The 19,010-nt window shown below is 35.3% G+C and overlaps 1 protein-coding gene and 1 long non-coding RNA gene across 3 annotated transcripts in view; one reads left to right on the plus strand and one right to left on the minus strand.

Annotated features, from left to right (window-relative positions):
• kcnj6 (potassium inwardly rectifying channel subfamily J member 6) overlaps nt 1–15,785 on the minus strand; it is a 68,260-nt gene extending 52,475 nt beyond the window's left edge. The window contains exon 1 of the mRNA XM_083569142.1: nt 14,374–15,785. The gene's annotated coding sequence lies outside the window, so the exon portion shown is untranslated. The remainder of the gene's footprint in view (nt 1–14,373) is intronic.
• LOC310741431 lies at nt 10,405–14,332 on the plus strand. Of its 2 annotated transcripts, none has more exons than XR_014537950.1 (3): nt 10,405–10,490; nt 11,178–11,337; nt 14,244–14,332. It is a non-coding gene; the product is annotated as an uncharacterized lncRNA (long non-coding RNA). The 2 variants fall into 2 exon arrangements; XR_014537951.1 differs by lacking the exon at nt 14,244–14,332 and adding an exon at nt 12,924–13,334.
• Nucleotides 15,786–19,010: the final 3,225 nt, after the last annotated feature.

Raw genomic sequence — 19,010 nt, forward strand, 5'->3', positions numbered from 1 at the left:
AAAATAAGAAGGGATGCATTTGGATTACTGTTATATATACATGTTAATATTACACCATAGCTACACTCTTACAAAATAAATAGCAAGCTAATGAAGTCTTCTCTTTCTAGAGCAACCACCGAAAAGTTCTAATAAAAAAAACACTATTAAACCTTTAATTCCTGTATGATAAAATGATTATTTTATGTATGTTGTGCCTGATATATACTGTATCTCTGGCCTCTCAGGTTTTACTTCTTTTAATAACACCAGAACGATTTAACAATAAAGTCAAAACTGAAGAGCAATGGCATTTAGTAGCTTTCATTGGTGTTTTTGTTGTTACAGAAGAGCTGGGAAACCTCAGATAATCATTAATCAATTCATTAATGATATCAAACGACCCACAAGCTTTTATTTGTTTCATAAAAACTAAATGGGATTATCTATAATAAATAATAAATTCACAATTTTCTCACGTAGTTAACTACATTGCAATTTCTAAAATTAATTTAAACTCCAAAAAGCTAATTTCTCCCTTTTTACCTACTTTTAGTTATGGCTTTTTTTCTCAGGAAAAGACATTGTCGTGCTTAATTGAATGTAAAACAGCAGCAAGTGTGATGACCTTTTTTGGTCCTGTATTTTATGCAATACATTTTTCCATCAGTCTGATCAGATATTAAAAATTACAACTAATAATAATTTACACACAGTATATGCTTCAGTGTTAACCTGTTGAATGAAATGTATATAATCTCTGAAGGAATTTATAAAACTAAATGCGACTCTATGAATGCTGTTATTAATCTGACTGTTGTGACAGTGTGGACCTGTCCTGTGTGATGTAAATTGGCCATTATCAATCAAAAAGGATGGCCCTATTAAAACATTTAAATATAATGCAAAATACATAAGATATGGCAGTTAAACTAAACACTACTTTTGTGGGTGCACTTTCATTTATTCCCTAGTGTTCTTTAGGGCTAAAATTCCAAAACAGTACCAAAAGCTGTATTATATATTACAACATAAATTTGTATGGTAAAAACTGGGCTTTATATGGTTTAGACATTAGACGTTATACATTATAGTAGAGCAAATCAGGGCATGATTTGGGATTCCTACAGTGAAACGGGTTTTCTGATTGACTTTTCCCTTTTTGCTGAACATTTGTGTGAGTTTTAAAGGACATTTCCCTTATACCTGGGGCCAACAATATAGGCAATTCCATTTGCTGCTTACAACAGATAAATTCAGCTGACTAGTGTTCTCCTATTATCATATTCAAATGTAGCTGCTTCATGGCTGCCTAACTAATAGGCCTCTGTTGTAGGCTGTTCGTGATTTTCCATGTAATTAATTTCTATGAAATGTTTTGCAAATGAATCTGAGCTTCATAAAATCTGAGCTTTCAGTTTCCCAATTGTTTTGAAGTTTAAATATCAAGTGTTTAAAGGCAATAATCTACTTAGTATTGAAAACCCTATCTTGTATTCCAGTAGTCTAAAAAAATCTGGCTGCATGCAGATCTCCGTACATCTCTGTAATTATCCCTGTCTGAATACGGAACCAAAAAAATCTAATTGTGCATAACCATTCTCTGAATATTAGTAACATTAACCATGCAAACACTGATAACTTTTGGACTTAAGTTTTAGACTTAAATCATACATTTTTATTAGGTATTATGCCCACATGCTTTTCAACCAAGAATGTCAAAATATACTTTTACAGTCTAGTAAAGCAAATGCTGTTTGAAAGGGTTGGTGATAAATAATTTTTTTTGGCTAATTCTCTTTTAAATAATATGAATTTGTAATGTTTTACATGTGCTTATCCATATATATATATATATATATATATATATATATCTACTGTGTAATCTTAGTACTGAAAAACATTGTGTATATATATATATATATATATATATATATATATATATATATATATATATATATATATATATATATATATATATATATATATATATATATATACACAATGTTTTTCAGTACTAAGTAGATTATTGCCTTAAAACACATTCATTATTACAAACTGTTTACATGCTGTATTTGTGCATCCTTTTGACTACTGCTGTTGCTGATTTGCACAACCCTTTTGTTTACATTTTGTTTACTTAAGTACACTCCTGTACATAGTTCTCTCTGCACACTGTTTTGTACAATATACAGTAGGTTAACTGGCGGCACTATTTTGTGTTTTGTGTATTTGTCCTACACTGTCTTGTGTCTTGTGCACACGATGCACTTTATGTGGTGAGGACACTTACTAGTACTTAGCTCTGTGTTTTCGGTTTTGTAGCTTTATGTTGTTTTATGTTGCACTAGGGTTCTGGAGGAACGTTTTATTTCACTGTGTACTGCGTCAGCTATATATGGTTGAAATGACAATAAAAAAGCTTATTGACTTGACTTGACTTGACAAAGCATTAGCACATTGCTTGTTATTATTATCACCAATTTTCTTTATAAACAAAAAATAAAGAGCAGTAATATAAGATAAAATATAAGATCACACTACCAAATCAATAAAAGCTTACATATATAGAAAAAGAAAAAGTTTGATAAATGATAGATTTTGTCTTGTCCTTTTACACTATTTGGACAAATGTATTGGGCCAGTTGACATTTCCAGCCATATGTGGTTCTTCCCCCAAACTGTTACCATAAAATTACACTATACACACTTGTATAGAATGGCTTTGGACGTGGTAGCATTTCATTTTGTTTCACTTGAAATAGGAAATCCAAACCTGTTCCAGCATGTGAATGTTTCTGTGTACAAAGCCAGATCCATGAAGATATGGGTTACATGATTTATAGTCAAAGATCTTGAGAGGCCTGCTGTAAAGCTTTATCCTCAGCCATTCTTGAACACGTTTGAGATGAATGCTGACTGCACCACAGACCTCTTCACCATAAATTAGTACCGGACTTTACTAATGCCCTTGTGGCTGAATGAGCACATATTTCCACAAGCACAACATCACATCTTCCCAAAAAAACATAGTTTATTATAATAAAAAACGAGGACTAAATGTGGAGTGGGATATTCAAAAAGCACTTGCAAATATTATGGTCAGGTTTTCACAAACTTTGTCCATTTAGTGTTGAATGAGATGGAAACACATTTTTGTCCCATATATTGATTTGGTTCAACAGTATCTGTGGAGAATGTCCAGATGTTGTCTCTTTAGTCAGTGTTTCCTCCACCTTGTTTATACTTATAAACTTGGCCACTTTCTCTCTAGATCATTTTATGCACAAATCTAACAAAAGAGAACTTGACCTCTAATAATACCAAAATGGGGTACAAAGAAAGCATTACATTTTATGAACAGGTTGGTGTTTTTCAACATTTATGAAATGATTAGGGTTTGCTTTTAATGTGGTGTTTTGTTCATTTTTAGAGATTTTGTTATGGCAAATGATTACACAGTATATGGTGTGTGTGCAGTAGATTGTATTTATTGTGTGTTGTCTATTGCATTGTGAAGTCAGCTGTTTAACTGCTGGTATCAGGCTTTGAATATAGTTAATGATGGGCACTTAAAATGGCAACTTGCTTAATTGGCCAGCAGTTACATTTGAAATTTTCTCCAAACCAAACCACTTTGCAATACCCACACTGCAGAGACCTTTCGCTGCACCTATGTCACTGCATGTGTCAAACCTGTAGCCATAACCACACAGCAACTCTTAAAACCAGTCATAGCGCCACTGCAATCTCCAAATGCAAAAAATATTCCCTAAATACAACCCTTAAACCAGCAAAAAGAACAACCACAGACTCCTACTGAATTTAAAAACTAATAATTAGAAATTCAGATGAAAATTTATTCACACAGTAGTAATTTGGGTTCCTTGTAGGTTGTACAAATCAGGCCATGGAAATTTGGGGGGAAAAAAAAGGACCCAAGCTCATAATCAAACATATGATCAAGCTCAGTCTCGGCCAATCACAACAAATATTTGAGGTCAAAGGTACATACATATCTAGCATGGTTGCCTTGGAAACACAGTCTTTCCTCTGCAAGTCACGTGTTCATTCGGCGCATCGCTAAAATTATATCTAATTTATATATATAATATATATATATATATATATATATATATATATATATATATATATATATATATATATATATATATATATATATATATATATTTATATTTATATATATATATAATTTTATTTTTTTTTACGTTTGCTTATCTTTTATAAATGTCCCAATGTTTCCCCAAGAGAAAACAATTTAAAACTTTATAAAAGCAGCAAGTGCAGTTTATATTGTAAAGAAATTGACCACAACCTCAAACATGAACCTTTCATGATTGTAAATTACAAAGACGTGAAACTTTTTTCACCTTTCAATTACTTGCTAGGAAAAGAAGAAGGAAGATTAAAACACATTAGTAAAAACCTACTTTTGTGTTATCCCATGGATAATTTCTCTTACACTGTTCAGTCAATTCTTTATCTGGGATAATTTGCTTAACACAAAGCTACCAATTATACTGGTACTGGTGCTATATTTTACCCATGTGATTCCATTATATTTAGAGGATTTATGTTCTATGGCGAATGTTTGGCAAGCAACCTTTGGACTGCAGATTATGTTAGCTTTACATAAGCGCATGCATAACACATCTCTACAGATGCCTGCAATTTACCTTCCTCTGTCTTATGGATCAATAAAATCAGATTCCATGCACTGATCAAATAAATACAATGTGCAAATATCTGTAATCAGATAATCAGAGTTTGTGCCTTAAGGATCTTATTTAAATAGGGAGAAATTTGTACATATTTAGTTATGGGTTATGCCATTACTTAAACCAGATTTCTGGACACTCTTTTACCATTGTCCAAATCATCTGTAAGTGGCTTCCCAAGATTGCCGGATTTTTCTGATACAGAAGCATCTACAACAAGGATTTAGGGTAGCATCTACAAAAATAGCTTTTTTTTTTTCTTCAGTGTAAAATGTAATAATCCTACGTGTAATTATCACATTAATCATGGCAAATGTGCTTTAATTTAACATTGTGGCTCTGGCACATCCTATTATTTAGAATGTGTTTATATGTGAACAATTTTTTAAAGACACAAGATAAAATATAAGGTCTTGAAATTGCAATGGGTGCACAGACCTTTTTTTAAAATCATGCTTACTCACTAATTTGTGTTATTATATTAGTAAAATATTGCTTTTGGTTTTGGATTTTGATCTTTGTGATAATCAGAGATGGCAAAAGTACACACATCCTTCACTCAAATAGACATTTTAGCGTTTTAAAAGAAGTAGTAAATACACTTTTCCACTCAACTTTTCCACTCAAGTCAAAGTAAAGAAGTTTGGGCTCTGACATGTACTTAAGGAAAAAGTAGCCATTACTACTACCTGCTTTAGAGTCATGCTGGTAACTGGAGCTCAAATCATATTAATGTATTGATCCAAAAAAATTAAGAATGTTGTTATCTAATGAATCTTTCCAGGCCAAATATTCACCTTATAGAACACAAGCAGTGAAAAGATAATGATCAGGTGATCAGGAATGTCTCTGTTCTCAGTCATGTTTCCATCACTGACTCCCTCTGTCTCATCCATGTTAGCCTCATACATCTTGTTGCCTTGCTCATTTTTAGTTTCATAGGCTAGCCTGCATCTGTGGTACATCAGAGCCAGGAAATGATACACCAGTGTAAATTGAAAAAGCTGTGCAATGACATGAAACAGGTTGATGGGCTGAAAACAGCATGCAATGAGAAAAATAAATATTGATCATGTCACCAAATAGATTAAAACTAAAGTAATGAGCCTGTTTTGAAAATGTAAGAAGTAGAAAGTACAGATATTTGCGTAAAAAATGTAATGAGTGAAAGTAAAAAAATGTCAGAAAAATAAATAGTAAAGTACTAAGTACTTCATTACTTCACATATCTGGTAATAAGTAATGTCTCTGACAAATATTTCATCTCCTGCAATGTCCTTTATGACATTATTTTTCTGGAATTAAGGTGGCAGTATTATTTATTTATTAATAGTGTCATATTCATATATTGACAATGACCTTAAATCAAATGGCATTTCTTTCTAAAATCACTTAGAGCTCAGCCAAATATCAACCTGCTTTAAAATGCCATTGGAATTAATTCTAAACTTTTTGATATTGTACAACAAAAACATGCCTTAATTCAAGGTCAGCCCCAGTGTTTGGCAAACTCTGCTCCTTGTGAGCAAAACCCATTGATGTGTCTGAATAGTTTGTGTCCATATTTATCTCTGAGGTCTAAATAACTATGTGTGCAATTTTTGTGTTAAATCATCACTTTGTAAGCTTAGCACAACTTTGAGCCTCATTTCTTTCCCCTACTTTTCTGCATTACATGCTAAACATAAACAACTGCCACCAGTGGAAACAACGTTCAATTTCAGTAAAGAAACATGATGCATCATTACCTGAGAAAAGCATTTTTCCTCCTTATCCATTTATGAATATGATGGTTTTAATTGCCGGAAGTGTGCATCAGGCAGATTTTTATGCATGATATCCGCAATTTTTCATGGAATTTCTTTTTTTTTTACATATTTGAGTAAAGAAAGATCATTGTGAATAATGTTGTGGCATTGTGTGTGTTGCGTTGAAGGTTTTAATTTCACCTCTTATTTATTTATTTATTTATTTATTTATTTATTTATTTATTTATTTATTTATTTATTTATTTATTTATATTTTTAATAAAAATCGATACAGAAATGCTCGCTGCATAATTGTGCTTTGATTAAATTTGTTCTATTGAAATGAATTCATGTTTATGTGTTATTAATACACTAATTTTGCCAATTTAATATTTATATTAGGGCTGTCAAATTTAGTGCATTCAAGTTAAATTCTGCTCTGTGTAGATCACTTGAGCATTTATTCAAGTCAAGTCAAGTCAAGTCAAGTCAAGTCAAGTCAAGTTTATTTGTATAGCGCTTTTCACAACAGACATTGTCTCAGAGCAGCTTTACAGAAATCAACTGTTAAGGTGAATGGTGTGAATTTGTCCCTGATGAGCAGCCGTGGCAACTGTGGCAAGGAAAAACTCCCTTAGATGTTATGAGGAAGAAACCTTGAGAGGAACCAGACTCAAAAGGGGAACCCATCCTCATTTGGGTGAAATCAAGAGTTTGATCATAAATCTTTCAACAATACAGAACACTGGAGAGTGAGAACTAACATGAGTACTGGAGTATAAGTCAAGTCAAGTCAATTCAAGTCAAGTTTATTTCTATAGTGCTTTTCACAACGGACATTGTCTCAAAGCAGCTTTACAGAAATCAACAGTTAAGGTGAATGGTGTGCATTCAATATAACTTTGTCAAACCATTTCTTCTGCTTTGTGCACAGGGGCATTGTCAATTGTGTGCTTCTAACAATCTGGCAACAATTTGGGGAAGAACCACATGTGTTACATGTTTGTCCATGTAGTGTACAGTATATAGGTCTATATTTTCTAAATCTTCAAAATATTTGCTAAACTAAGACATTTAGAGCATAAAGTGTACTCAGTATTAAAATAAAAAATGCCATATATTATTTACTGCAACTTTATCCAACTTTACAACCATCCACCACAAACCCATAGGCTTGACACCACAGTACATTCAATGTCCTCTGCAACCTACAGCTTCAAACTGAAAAGTTTGCAAATACTCCTGTGTGTGTCTCATTGTGTGTTTTTGTGTGTCTTAATTAGCTCAAATATTATTGCTTATGTTTCATGTACACTTTTGATCAATAAAACCTGACAGCTTTGTTTTCTGCCTAGAAGCGTCTCTAATTCAGGCCTTGACAAACAGAGATAGTGGGAACAGAGTGGTTCAATCATAAAACCGGTTGCATCTTTCTGTATATATAATAAAGTACCACAATCGAGACCTTGTATCTGATTTATGAAAGAGCTTGTTCTGTTTCTACATGCCTGTTCTAAATCAATAAATGCACACGGAGGTAGTGGCTACAACAGTGTTAGCTGATTGCCAAATTGTGATGGTGAGCTTTTGTGTTATGTGATGGTTTGTACCCTGTCTTGTCATGTATTTTTTTAATTCACAAATCCTTATTTCTCCTGCTGGGAAATAACTGGGGTAATATTCCACATTACGCACATGCTGGCCATATCGGCTACTCCCACCTATATTTCAATCTCCTCTCTTGATTCATGTAGTCCTACTGACTGAGACAGCTGTGCACACAACAACAGCGAGCTATGACGACCAGCGACAAAAGAATACACGAGTATGTTTACATTTACATTTAGTCATTTGTCAGATGCTCTTATACAGAGTGACTTAAAAAATACATGCAAACAATAGAAAGCAAAGTGGTTACAAAGTACATAGCAGAATAGCAAAGGATTTACAACTGAAAAGATAAGAGCCCTATCTTAAATTGAATGAGTGCAAAAGTAACTTTTGTCTAAGTATGGCAATATCAGTTTTAAAATATCGTAAAAAGTAATCGTTTCCTAGAATTGTAATAGACTTTTGTTGCAATATAATATGCACTTGGAAACTACAATTTAAAAAAACATTCCTTTCATAATCCAATTAAAATTGTACAAAGATAATGACTGTTAGATATAATCACCGGTAAATATTTAACCCAAGATTCCAAGTATAAGTCCGTGTAAATCCATCTCAGATTTTACTTATAAGGCTGGTGACATATATATATATATATATATATATATATATATATATATATATATATATATATATATATATATATATATATATATATATATATATATATATATATTTTTATATATATATATATATATATATATATATATATATATATATATATATATATATATATATATATATATATATATATATATATATATATATATATATATGTCACCAGCCTTATAAGTAAAATAAGGCCAGTAAATATATATATATTTATTTATTAGGGCTGTCAATTAAATAAAATATATAATCGTGATTAATCGGATTAGCTAATCCGCACATTTTTATCTGGTAAATGTAGCATAAATGTATACTTTTTAAATTTTTAATATTGTAATTAACATGGGCATGGACAAATATGGACACTTTATGCAAATGTATGTTTATTATTAGTGAAACCAAAGTCAAAATAGAGCATGAAGTCAAAAGATTCTTGTAAACGTTTTAAAGTAATTATGTTTTTTTTCAATTACGTTAATCATCAGGACACCAAACTGAACTTTTGCTCTTTCCACACACATGGTTTTAATTGCATTTGCTGCATTTAGCATTAATTGCCGGATGTGTGCATCATGGCGGATTTTGGTGCCTGATTTGAGACTTGCAGCATCAGGAAACAAATGTTTATTGATTAACATTCGGTGGAATTTATATATATTAAAATGAAATTTCGTTAATGTGTTATTAACACGTTAATTTTGACAGCCCTATACAAATAGATATATAGTATGTACAGTATATATGTATGTATATATCTCCATAACTCTCCTATAGCTTCATGGGCAGTTTTTTTTTTTTTTGTATAAGAGATCAGTTTACCTTTACATTGGAGAATCCAGTTGGAGACTGGAAGATTGTTTTTCTGGCACCTTAGCACAATATGATTGAAAGACTTTTTCCTTTCTGTTAGCGCAACACTTTAACAGTGATAGAAATAATATGAATGATCTCTCTGTTTGCATTTCTATTTGCTGACACAGAAGCAGTGAAGTGAGGAACTGTAAGAAGAAAGTGCTCCAGTCTTAGAAATATAGAGCCTTACTGATGTATGGCATGATACAGACCAGCACACATACTTACAACTAACACACCTGCACATACATACCCAGAGCTGAAAACACCTGCTCCTATGTGCAACAGGTACTATTTAACAGGAACTGTGTGTATATATATATATGTGTGTGTGTGTGTGTGTGTGTGTGTGTGTGTGTGGGTGTGTGTGTGTGTGTGTGTGTGTGTGTGTGTGTGTGTGTGTGTGTGTGTGTGTGTGTGTAAGAGTGTGTGTAAGTGTACGTGTTTTCACCTGTTTTAGTGTTACAGTAATTCCCTTTGCCCTCCCCAGCTGAGAGTGTGCAGAGGGGAGCCTCTCTGCGCAGTGTGCACTAATCACAAACTGAGAGACTCTCAGACAAGAAATATCAGCCATTTAATCAGAACTATCACCCAGACATGAGTCATTACCTGCTTTAAAACACCTTTACTGGTTTTTATCTATCAGTGCCTAAAAAACTGTTATGAAACAAAGGCGTAATTCAGGCACTGCTGCTCACTCATCCAGATCTGCCTGACTCAGCAGAAACATACTGAAACGTCGAGAAAACAGCCACATGGTGCTGAAACACACTGCCAAATGGGCTTTCATCACGAAACAACATGCACATCACAGAGGTTGGGCGCGTGTAGAGATGCACCAGGACAATGCATTCGTTACATGCGCAGATCTGTCACAGTTCATTACCTTCATGTGAGTAATAACAAACTAACATGCACTGGGTCATTAAAGTGGCCAGCAAACAAACCAAAAAAAGTAAAGAGCATGTAAAGAAACTGTGGAGTCATCGTTTTGAATGGTCGTAGTTTGTAATGTAGTGTGTCTTTTTATTATCAGAATGTAACCTTTGTGTAGTGGCTATGGTTGCTGTATGGTGTAAAATATTGATTTTAAAACCATTCTTAGATTTTTTTTGGTATTCTGGTCATTGGTTTAGCAGCATTAGAGGCTGGTGCAGGAATCTGTGCTTAGCTTGTGTATGTTTGTGACAACACCACATTAACAAACGGTCACTGTTTTCACCGGCATCTTGTTGTTATGGGCTCGTGTTACAGGTCAACTCGAGCAAACAGGTTGCTAGATTTACTGGACCATGAAAATCACAGACCTGAACTGGAATGCTTTGGCAAGTGGTGATGTTTACATCAAATTAATCATTTAAAATAGATTAAGGTTGTGAGCATTTTATCCCAGATAGGCTACTGGAACTAGCTGTGGTTGGTTGCAAGCTACCCTTTTAGACAAATGGAAACTGCAATTCAAGGAAATATGTAATAGGACCATCAATAATCTTGCTGTTTCGAGTACCGTCATCAGTTGCTTTCAGAGAACTTGGCAAGTTTGATATTCCCACATGTTTCCCATGCGTCTCATTCACAGGACGGAAAATTCTCTCCTTCACTGGGGAAAGCAATTCAGGCAGCCATCATCTCCATGGCAACACCCAGCTCAGCACGCAAAGGGGCAGATGCACAGTGTGAAGTGACGCGTTACAGCCGTAGGCTCTCCTTAATGGCTATAGTGATCCTGAACGAACAATGTAAGTACAACAGTGTTACGTATAAATGCCAACCCTAACCCCAACTCAAATAGAAGGTGTGTTTATAGTACCCGTTATGATTATGGTGTACTATTTTGGATCTGACCATACTTTTTCATACATATTTTTTACTTTGTAAGTAGTCACTGCTAATTGCTACAACAAATATCTCCTCTTTTCACACATAACATTGACAGAAGCTAACATGAGCTTCCTCCAAAAAGTAAAGCCAACAATTTAATCCCTTCTAACTGCTTCTCATTTACTAACATAGGGTAGCTGAATGCACTTGGAGAAGAGCATTAACAGCCATCATTATCACAACAGTACTTAGCAAGACACCTGTTATTGGCTAGAGCATGAGTTTGAATCAGTGCCACACTGATGGATCACTGACTGTAATCCATAGTTGGGAAAGGCATGGCATTACTCTTTGCCCTATTAGTCAGAATGACACTAGTCAATAGTGGACATTTGTAAGCTTGTCTATGCAGTTAGAGCTTTCAGTGGCTTAAAGGAGCAAGAATTCACCTTAGCTATCATGTGATAGCAGAAATCTGGAAGAAAATACAGTTAGCATTTTTATTAATTTAATTTCCCAGACTAAATATGTGATGGTATAACAATTGCAGTCTGACCAAAAATTCATTTAATTTAACTTTTATTTTGTTTCTAAATCTTAAATGCTCCTTATCTAGTTAATTCAACAATTATGGATATGTTCTGCAATTTAACTACCTGAACACATGGGGGAAAACATTGTACTACAAGGTATCCCTTATGACTTGAAAATAATGGTATAATAAATAAAATAACAAACCTGTCAACTGTGCATGCAGTTATAATATAGCTTTGTCTCACAAGGACATGTGGGAGACATTAGCATGGGAGTTCACATTTCCGTTTTTTAAATTATGAGTAGTTTATGCCCATGGGAAGCCTTTATCGAAATCAGGGACTGTGTGCAAATCCCTTTAGAATTGGACATGGAAGTCCAGTAATAGAGCAGTGGACCTAATGCCTCTTTCCTAACAGACAGCCAGGGAACATTGAGAAACCTAAATAAATAACATGAGCTTGTCATTACCAGCTAAAGGTTCACGTAAAAAGGCAAACAAACATTCACTGTCATAATAGTGACTGACACAGGGCTTATTGTTTTACTTATTGAGCTTTTTTGTAATAAAAAAAAAGGTACGAGGAAGTTGGTTCTGCACAGATACGCACACACTATCACTTTCCAGAAACGTTTAAGTACACACAGTAATTGTGGGAACAAAAACGGACCACGCGCTCTCCATGGTGCTGAAAATATTTACACTGCGTACACTGCTATAAATGAAGAGAGACGGTTTAGGGTTTAACTGCTGCTTTCTTCCTATATTCCTACAAATATAATCTGTTCCACAGCAAATTATGGTTATTATTATGTAATTGACTAGAATAGCTTTTTATTTAAATCAACTAAGAAAATCACAGAAATATTGACAGTGTAATTCTTGATGAGTAAAGTTGTGGGACCAATGGAAGAGTCAGACCACGCTCTATGTCTTGGTGTGAGTATACGATATACTTGTACATTTTAGGAAGACTACCTCAGGCTGCAACTGCAGGAGTCACACAACAGAGAAACGGAGGAGGAGGATGATCTAAGACAGTCACGTCTAAGATGAATTGAGACACAGATTTAAGACACCGTTTTGAAGCTCACTCTTCTTCGCCATTGCTGCAGCTCTTCCTTTTTTAATTCTAGTTCTCATAATGATGATAACTGTGACACATTTATTTACCTGTCAAAGGCTGGATCACTTTTATAAGCCAAAATCTTTTGTACGTCGCTCTGGACAAGGGCGTTGCTAAATACCACAAATGTAAATGTAAAATCCTATAATGTTGATTTATTTTACACTTATGATCTTTTCTGGTTAGTCAGGCAAATCTATTTCAATCCTTTCATGCAGAAGACTTTTTGCTGAGTTTGGACTATGCGTAGTGCGTAAGGGCATAATTTGCAGGGGGAGGGGGGGTGTTCTCTCATAAAAAATTGTAAACTGTCTCATTGCTCATTATGTCCATGTGCCTTGTATCTGGTTTCCTTCCTTCCCCGTGCACTCACTTTGTCCCGAACCCGAACCGCGCGCCCTTCACTCTTTCCAATGAGAGACTGCCGAGTCGCCATGGAGACGGATAGAGCTCGCATTCAGAACACTATGACACGCACACACATTATATTACATTATATATTTATATAAAACCATTTTTTTTACACGTGTCTCATAATCAGGCAAGGGTAACGGTAGAGGAAAAACAAATCAAAGATCTCCCAATCTATCTTATATCAGGATCATTCCAGGCCACATTGAGAAAAGGCTATGTACATGAGCAACAAACTGACTAAGTCACAACATTAATCCTAACTGTTGAGATCACTGACTGATTTCCTAACATTGCGCCTAGAGTGCCATCATCTAGACTGCAGGTTAATCTAAGGAGTGAAAGCTCACAAAGGCAACATTCTGCTAATGAGATACTAAGAAATATCCCACAAATTAACCAGTTCTAATTATAAGACGTGCAAACGAAATAAAAATCTATCTTGCACCCTCCTTCTATCTTTGCCTCCCCAAGTGCATAAAATTCCTAAACTCCTTAATTTGTATACTGTTGCGTCCTTCCACCTTTACACATCCTGGGCTCTGTCCGAAAGCGCACACTACATCACTAAGTAGGATGTCAAAATAGTACGCCAGTTCAGGTGCACGCGTTATTTAGGAGGATAGAGCGCACTTTCAGAGGGAGCCAATGGCGACTTCTTAGATTACCGGACCGAATTTTTTTCCTTCCAGTCGCTTGTGAGACGTGTCAGCCGTTATGTAATACACATCCCCCACTTCTGCTCCTCACAGTCCGGGGAGATAATCCGAGCCAAACGCGAGAAGGCTGGAAAATGCGTGTTGAGTGAGGAGATGGAGATGATGAGAAGAGAGATAGAGAGAGAGAGAGAGAGAGAAGAAGGAAGGCGCTCCTGTTCCATACCTGTCTTCAGCAAACGCCGCGCTCACTCATTTTTCTTCATTCCACACTCCTCGGTCGGCGGACTCGAGTGTCTCGTAAATAAGGACACGTCGCTAATTTCGCCGTTCCCTCCTGCATCTCAGCGCAAAATCCATCTCCTCTCATCCCGTCATCTTCTCTTCCGCCGAGGCGAGTGAGCGAGAGAGAGAGATGGGGGAGGTATGATCGAGCCAAAGTATGAGAGTGAGAGTGAGGAAGAAAGGGAGGAGGGAGAGGAGGAGAAGAGGAGGAGGAATACTGGAGTGAGAAAAAACATCTGAGTCTTGTCTTTCTGTTGGTGAAATGAAGATAATTGTGCTCATATTATTCAATGAATGGTTTATATGTTATGGACCTTGTTTGGGGTTTGTTCAACTTGGTCTTGCCAAAATTTGTCCGCATGAGGGATGGATTCCATTAATATAAACTGGAGTGGAACAATTTAAAGTGTCTTGTGTGTGGATCAAGTACTGAATATAACATAACAATCATATAACCTAACATCGAAATACAGAAAACAGACAAATCATAGTATTTTTACTATTTGACTAGGGGTTATATCTTATATCTATGATACTTTATATATTGGTGTTCCCTTGATATATTTGGCCTTGTGGGATATTTGGCTGGTTGCATTAGAAATAAGCATTTGCTCTCTTTGGTTCCTGAGCATTGCCAGTAAACCCTTTGTGCTCCAGGGCACTGCATCTTGGCTCACCCTACGCTTTGACCCCAACTTCCAAACATCGCTTGGATATAGTATGTGAAGAAAGAATTTCACTGTGCTGCAAGGTACATGTGACAAGCAAAAATACCCTTTACCCTCTTAAAAACTGTAACATTTAATTTAGCTTGCTGTATTTAAAGTTTGATGTAGGTGTGGGCATGACATGAATTAGCTACATCAGTTAATGCATCAATGGCAGATCTTCACAAGGATAGGACGTTGTGTGTGTTTGCATCAAAAAGTTGATGTCAAAGCAAAAAATGTTGTACATAAAAGGCCAGCATTAATTAACAGACAGTATATATACTTATGTGCAGTATATATCTATATACAGAGATATGAGAGAGAGAGAGAGAGAGAGAGAGAGAGAGAGAGAGGCTGGAGTAATTACTATTAGAACTGGCTAAATGTCATGTACCAAAATAACTGAGGTGGCTTTATTTGATCTTACTCCAAATAAGATTATGCCTGTCTCCCAAACATCTTGTTTCATTTGATTTCCACGTCCTTGTCCTTATTCCACTGAATGAATCTATTCCAGTGATGAAAAGGAGTTAAAGCAACGGATCAGCGATGAGGTCACAGATCCCAGAGCTTGTAGGTGTTCTCAGATCAGGAACTGATGACTGACACTTAAAGGTAAGTGCTCTGTGTGAATCACAGAGAGCGGCGGCGGAAGGGGGGAGAAAATAAGAGAGAGAGAGAGAGAGAGAGAGAGAGAGAGAGAGAGGGGACACAGACGGGAAGACAAGACTTAAATTACAGAAAAAAAGAAAGAGGGAAGCGAGGGGAAGGTGAATCTCTTCTGGGCTGTCCTTTGGGAATCAACCCATATTGTAACAGATGAACATCTGTCACTCAGCCTTAGTCATAAAAAGCCTGATGCATGTCAGGCTTTGTGTGCGTGTGCGTTTGTGTGTGTGTGTGTTTGTATGTGTGTGTGTGTCCGTGAGTTATTGCTCTAATTGCCTGTTTGCAGACAAATGAAATAAAAGGTCATGTCCTTTTCTAGTTACTATAGGGGGTAACAACTGGCAATTTGGATCGATGCATGGATTTTTAAAGGCTACAAATGTAATGAATCATGGGAACAATCCTGAATTAATTCTTCTCAGTTGTCAATGATTATAAATTTTAATTTTGATTATTGCTGAAAAAGGATATACAACTGTGTTCAAATTAATAAGATAACAATATGATTAACTCTCATACTTAAAATATTTATTCTCTATATCAGGGGTCCGCCAAACACCAGGATCATACAGTCCTGTGATGCACGGCCAGGATAATAACTTTTTAATGTTTATTTTATTGCCATTTTATTGACTTTCATGGTCAAAAGATTAAAAATAATCTGCCTATGCCAATTTCCTGTACTTGTGTCTGTAGCAGTTTTTTTCAGTGCATCGATGAATTAAGCTCCCACTGATTATGTATTATAGTGAGCTACATTTTCATTATATATGTAATTAAATGTGTAATTAAATCATATTAAATCATATAATATGTATAATAGTTATATAATATGCACATTTTTGTGTGTAATAAAGAACCCCAACCCCCCCATATCCCACCCCCCTTCACCCCAGTTGCTTATGTATTGATTGGAAGTTAAATAGATCATATTATACTCTTGCAGATTTAAATATCAAATTGCTGCCTTAAGAGTTAAAATCATAAAGTGTCTTGTGAAAGTATATAATAAAGTTAAAACAGCATTTAGCTAAAATGTACACTGATGATCAAATTTTACATGATTACACAGATCTGTCCTTCTTAAGATGTTTTGTGTCTTTGTGTTTTGTGTGGACATAAGGGGACAGACAACATGTACGGAAGGTGAACATTTTCACAGACAAAACACATGTCCATATCCTTTAAATGACTTTGTTCACTCAGTAGCCAGAAGTAATTATAACTTTAGTATTAAATGGTCAAATCTTAACCCTGATAGACGTGTGACTAAGGTCACAAAATGTTTTAATGATGTTTATACCTAAACATTCACTAAAACTACACATTGATATTTTCCATAATGAGAATTACTGCTATTATTTTTGACACTGATTGCAGATCTATTTGAGCTCCTTATTTTAATGCTGCCTAATCAACATTTTAAATGAAGTACAATATTTACCACGAAATAACTGCAGTTCTTCAAACTGACTTCACTTGAAACCAACTAAGCTATTCAACCTTAATTACTTCTTCACTGAAGCCTCTGCAGCATTTCATGACTTCCCAATATTTGACTTCCCGACTTCCCCATGTTTTGCTGGTCTGCACACATACAGAAGATATCCTAAACCAGACATTCAGATGTTGAGCCTTTTTTTGTGTGAGTCCTAATTAGATGTCCAGATACAGAAGAGGGCCTTCCAAAATGCTCACTATGCAGGGTAGAACAAAATGACTTTGTAGAACTCACATAATGCTCATACTTGATAGTAAAAGCACATGGTAGATTAAGCCAAAAGAAAATGGCTGCAATACTGCATAAAAATGTCTAATAGAGTCAATGTTATATTTAGGACCTGCCCATTGATTTTCCTTTTCGATTTATTGATAATGGAAAGATGTGAAAAGAAGACATATGCCATAACTGACATGAAGTTATTTGTGTTTATTTTTTTATTTATATCATCCAATGCATGAGTAAATTGGTATGTATTTATTTCAGTTTATTTAGCCAAACCTAAAGCAGAACACAAAGTTCTTTGTAATAATTATTTAAATCTCAATATTCTGACAATACTATGACAATGTTCATAGTATTTTTGAACAGTAACTTAGATTAGTACATATGACACAGAAGTACGTGCACACACACACACACACACACAAACACACACACACACACACACACACACACACACACACACACACACACACATACACACGCGCGCGCGCCAACAGACATGCTCTTTAAAAAAGTGTCTACTCAAAGTAGCTAAATCTATTCACAATAATAAGCAGATTGAGAAAGTAATGTCAAGTGAAAATCTAATATGAAATATGAGAGAGATGGTACAAATGGAGTGTGTAAGAGAGAGAATGAGAGGAAGAAAGAGAGAACAAGAGAGATGAGAGAAAGCAGGACATAGTGAAAGCGAGAGCTGCTGAGAGATGAGAGAATCGGTGCACGACCTCTGCTGTGCCACTCTCTGGGTGGCATGTTTCAGTGTGTGATCAGAGTGCCATGGGGTAGGCAGACCAGATCGCAGGAACACACATATGCACATGAACACACTGCAGTTCAGTCCTTAACTTCAATTACTGTTAGTGTAGAAATTTCACATGTGCTCGTGTTGTTTGTGTATGTTTTCTCCGGGTACTACAATTTCCTCCACTCACCAAAAACCCTGTACATAGATTGACTACTGGAGGTGTGAATGCACGCTGCAATGAATTGGTGTCCTGTCTAGGGTGTGCGGCTCCTTTTACTTCTAGAAGAAAGTGAAACATGGTCATACTGACTATTCACTCAATGACCACTTTAATAGGAACACCTGTTACTGCAAAAAGAAGAAGTGCAAAGCAATATATCATGCACATGTGGACATAAAGGCATGGAGTTAACATTGACGTAAAGCATCACAACAGGAGTGGGAAATGTGTTCTCTTTCGTTTTCACACAATTCATTCTCTGGAGAGGAAAGGGTGTAAAAAAATAAAAAGGATCTACTGAGTGGCAGGTGGAAATGCATCTTTGATGACAGCGGTTAGAGGAGAACAGCCAGACTGGTTCAAAGCTATGGTAACTCAACCACTTGTTACAACCACGGTGTTCAGAAAAGCATCCCACACTGCATATTATGCATAGACCAAATATTAGTTCAATATTTCTATTGCCATGATATTTCAAATAAATATTACTACCATTCTACCATTG

This window comes from Silurus aristotelis (assembly GCF_946808225.1).
Source record: "Silurus aristotelis genome assembly, chromosome: 18".
Taxonomy (NCBI): domain Eukaryota; kingdom Metazoa; phylum Chordata; class Actinopteri; order Siluriformes; family Siluridae; genus Silurus; species Silurus aristotelis.